The sequence below is a fragment of the Mustela putorius genome, unplaced genomic scaffold (assembly GCF_011764305.1).
Source record: "Mustela putorius furo isolate JIRA1106 unplaced genomic scaffold, ASM1176430v1.1 tig00000127_pilon_pilon_pilon, whole genome shotgun sequence".
In the NCBI taxonomy this organism is placed as follows: domain Eukaryota; kingdom Metazoa; phylum Chordata; class Mammalia; order Carnivora; family Mustelidae; genus Mustela; species Mustela putorius.
In genome coordinates this window covers 1,240,479-1,245,186 of record NW_025421288.1, presented here as the reverse complement: position 1 = coordinate 1,245,186, position 4,708 = coordinate 1,240,479, and the positions used below count along the sequence as shown (strand labels likewise).

Genomic DNA, 4,708 nt, shown 5'->3' with positions numbered 1-4,708 from the left:
AAAAGTCTTCTATGCTGAAAAACTGCACAGTGTTGTTGAAAGATATTCTAGAAGACACAAATAAAAGGGAGGAAAAATATTCATGAATTTATATGGTTCATGCTACTAGGTTTTCAGTGTTAGCTAAAGTGATCTATACATTCAAAGCAATTCCTACGAGGAATTTGAGAGGCAGGGCAAGGGTTCATGGGGGTAGGGAAAAAAAAAATGAAACAAGATAGGATCAGGAGGGAGACAAACCATAAGAGACTCTTAATCTCAGGTAATAAACTGAAGGTTTATTTAGGGTGGCTGGGTTACGGCCATTGGGGTGGGAATGTTCTATGGTGAGTGCTGTGAATTGTGTAGACTGATGAATCACAGACCTGTACCCCTGAAGCAAATAATACATTACATGTTAATAAATAAATAAATAAAATCACATAAGAGAAAAGAAAAACAAACCATCAAGGAAACACCAACCTGAGATGCCTTTGTGGAAGAATTCCACCCAAGTTGCTGCTGTACAGATGTGATTAGTAACACATGTTTAAGTCTGGGGACTGATTTTGGCATTGACACTCTCTCAGGGTGGCGGCCATGTGAAAGCTACTTAATCCCCATGAATCTCCATCTGTACAACCATAAACTGGGTCCAAGTATAGTATCAACCTCATAGTGTCTATGAGGAACAAAATAAAAAATAAATGCTAGTGTAATTTTAGTCACAAATTTTCAAATAAAATATCACCCAATGCTACTTAAGCTGATTAAGAAAATGCATTATTTTAAAAAATCAGATTCCTAATTCTCTCCATAAAGCATTTATTCAATTATTTACAATGTCTGTCTAACATAACTGCTAAGGATCTAGCAATGAATGTACATTCTAGTGGAACAATAGATAATGAAACAAAATTTTTTAAGTGAATTGGACAGTGTATTAGCTGGTCAAAGGGCTACCTTAGGTATAAAAGGATACAGTAAGTCTAACAGAGAGATGAGAAATGGTTAGGGGTAGGGAATGCTAAAGGGTGGTTTCATAAGTCTCCATTTATAAACTGATATCAAAACCTAAGAAGTTTTGCCCATAACCAGAACCCATAGGTTATTTTAATTTATGAATATCAAAGCATAAATTCTACAATAATCCCATGCAATAGAATCCTGCAATATAAATAATCACATTAATATATTTAAGAAAAATTAGTGTCAACAGCTCAATAACTGTTCAAAAAAGCACCATTCTTGACTTTTTGAAATATCACCAATAACTACAAACATCAACCTTTAAATACATTTGATCCAAGAATTCCACTTCTAAAAACTCATGCTTTAACAATTTCAAAATAACTTTTTTGTACTTATTGGCTATAACAAAATAAAATTGGGGAAAACATGGAAAGGACTAGGAACATGAATTTTGCTGTATCTTCAGAAAGAAGGTTTATGGACTTTGAGTAAGTTGAGAATGATTTACATCTATATAGACTAGTATGGAAAGATCTTCAGGAGACTGAGTCGTAAATGCAAAAGTTATACATGTAGACAAAAACACACATATATTTTATTACCAAAGATTACTAACTGAGCAATCTTAGAACAGAGACGCTGGTGAGGGATGGGTAAAAGTTTATTCTACAATGTTTCTCACTTTGTATGGGTTCAATTTTTAATATTTACTACAACCTATTATAATTCCTTTATTTAAAATTAAAATACACTAAGAATTCCATATATCATGCAAACAAAATAGAATAAAGAAAATAGTCTACAAAACATTCAGGATGCTAACTAGTGCCGTAAATAGAACAAAGATAAAACAGGAGTCTAAAGGGCTCGTTTCCAAAATATATAAAGAACTTATAAAACCTAACACCCCTCAAAACACAAATGCCCTGTTTTAAGATGGGCAAACTACATAAATGAACATTTCTCTAAAAAAAAATACAGATGTCCAGCATGAAAAGATGTTCACCATCACTTACCTTCAGGGAAATGCAAGTCAAAACTACAAATTAGATATCACCTCACACCTGTTGGAGTAGCTAAAATCAAAAACACAAGAAACACACGTTGGCAAGGATGTAGAGAAATAGGAATACTTGTGTACTGTTGCTGGGAAAGCAAACTGCCACAGCCTTTTGGGAAACAGTATGGTGGTCCCTCAAAAACATATAAATAGAATTAGCCAACAATCTAACAATAGCACTAGTAGGCATTTACCCAAAGAATACACACTAATTTAAAAGGATAAATCCACCCCGACATTTGTACCAGCTTTCTTTAAAATAGCTAGATTATGAAAGCTTCCAAGTGTGTGTGTGTGTGTTACTCCAACATTAAAAAAACAAAACAAAAAAAAAAAGGGGGGGGAAATTGGAAGGGGAGGTGAACCATGAGAGATTATGGACGCTGAAAAACAATCTGAGGGTTTTGAAGGGGTGGGGGGTGGGAGGTCGGGGTACTAGGTGGTGGTATTATAGAGGGCACGGATTGCATGGAACACTGGGTGTGGTGAAAAAATAATGAATACTGTTATGCTGGAAATATATAAAAAATAAATTTTAAAAAAAGGGAAATCTTGCCATTTGCAACATGGTTGGAACTAATGAGTATAATTCCAAGCAAAATAAGTCAGTCAGAGAAAGACAAATACCATATGACTTCACTCCTATGAAATTTAAGAAACAATTAATTAAAATTAAGGTAACTATAAAAATTCATCAATATCCAGCACTAATGAAGAGTAAGCATTTACTCATGATGACCACTATGTATAGAATTGTTAAAACATGCTACTGTGTATATGACAATAGCAAAACACTGTATATTAATTTTACCAGAATGAAAAAATTAAAAATAAATAAACTATAACATTGCATTGACCACTTCATTACAAATTATTCACTCAGACTATAAAGGCATTTAAAGTAAAATGGATCTGAACATTTGAGGTGGTTGGCTCTAATGATAAACTATAATCTTGATGATGCATTTATTTGCTATTTGATATGACATTTCTCTTACAGAGCTTCTTCATGGCATTTGTCATCTCAGAATTTCTCAGAGTGTAGATCAGTGGATTTAACATGGGGTTATGACTATATAAAACACAGTCCATGATTTGTCAACAGGGAAGGTCTTAGCAGGTCCTGCATAAATGGAAATGCATGGAACAAAGAAGAAGACCACCATAGTGATGTGGGAAACAGAGGTCTCGAGGGCTTTCCACTTCCCTTCTGAATTAATGTTCTTAAGAGAGTACAGGATGACACCATAGGAGATAAGCAAGTGCACAAACGCAATACTGCAGATCACTCCACCATTGTCCACCACTACCAGGCCGGCCACATATGTATCAGTACAGGCTAGTTTCAGTAAGGGGTACATGTCACAGAAAAAATGATCAATGACATTGGGGCCACAGAATGGGAGCCCAAAAACAGTGCTAACCTGAATTACTGAATGCAGAAAACCTCCCACCCTGGACACTACCAGCAGCACAACACACACCCATTGCCTCACACTCACCAGATAATGCAAGGGCTTACAGATGGCCACATAGTGGCCATAGGCCATCACTAGCAGAAGAAAGACCTCTGAGCCACCAAAAAGGTGATCTATAAAGAGCTGGGTCATACAAGATTGAAAGGATATGGTACTTTTCCCAATGAAAACCTCTGAAATCAATTTGGGGGAAATACAAGAGGAATAAATGACATCCATAAAGGTAAGTTAGCAAGAAAGAAGTACATAGGTGAGCCCAGGATCTTACTGACTCTTAAAGTTACCACAATGAGCAAATTGCCCACCACTGTGAAAATATAAAAGACTAAGAACATAACAAAAAGGATCTTCTGTTCCTTTGGATCCTGGGTGAGGCCCAAGGGGGCAAAGTAAGTTACAATTTTTGGTGGTTCCATCTAGTCTGCATAGGAGATGACTTCTCATGTTAGAAGGAGGCTGGTCTACAAAACAAGGGAGAAAACTTTTAAATACATTTAAGCCTAATTTTATATTGATTCATTCAATTAAAGAATGTGGGAGGAGTACCTGTGTTTTGTTTTTTGTTTTTTTGGTTTTTTTTATTTTATTTTGTTTTTCATTTTATTTTATCTTATTTCTTTTCAGTGTTCCTGAATTCATTATTTATGCACCACACCCAGTGCTCCATGCAATATGTGCCTTCCCTAATATCCACCAATAGAAGTACCTGTTTTTGTCCGATGTTTCATAGAGGGGATTCCCAAATTGAATAAGCCATGGTTTCCTACTTTCAGTGATAGCATACATAGTAATACCAATAGCATACATAGTAATCACCAATGTTACAAGTGTCATTACAAAAACAGTTAAAAATGTAAAGTTCAGAGGTAGGAATATGCCAAACAAAAACATCAGAGAAGTCTCCCCAGAGGAAGAAATGCTCCCACTGAGTTTTAAAAGAAAAAGTGGAAAGACAAGAAAAAAGTACAAGGGAATGCCATGAAAAGGTCCACAGTTTATAAAGTCACAAAAAGGAAATACTTGAGACTGATTAAAGGTAACTGCCAGGTTTCAAACTGAGTGGCTCAAATTAGGAATGAAAGATCACCCCCCTGGATTGTCTTCCTTCACTGAGACTTCTTTCTTGGGATCTCTGGCTGAATATGCCTCCTTTTTCTGACCAAAAATGTGGAACCTTTCCAATGTTGGGCCTTTCCCTTAATTTTTAAATTTCACATAT

The 4,708-nt window shown here is 35.5% G+C and overlaps 1 pseudogene; it reads right to left on the bottom strand.

Annotated features, from left to right (window-relative positions):
- Positions 1 to 2,977: 2,977 nt before the first annotated feature.
- Positions 2,978 to 3,905, bottom strand: LOC101689237 (annotated as a pseudogene).
- Positions 3,906 to 4,708: the final 803 nt, after the last annotated feature.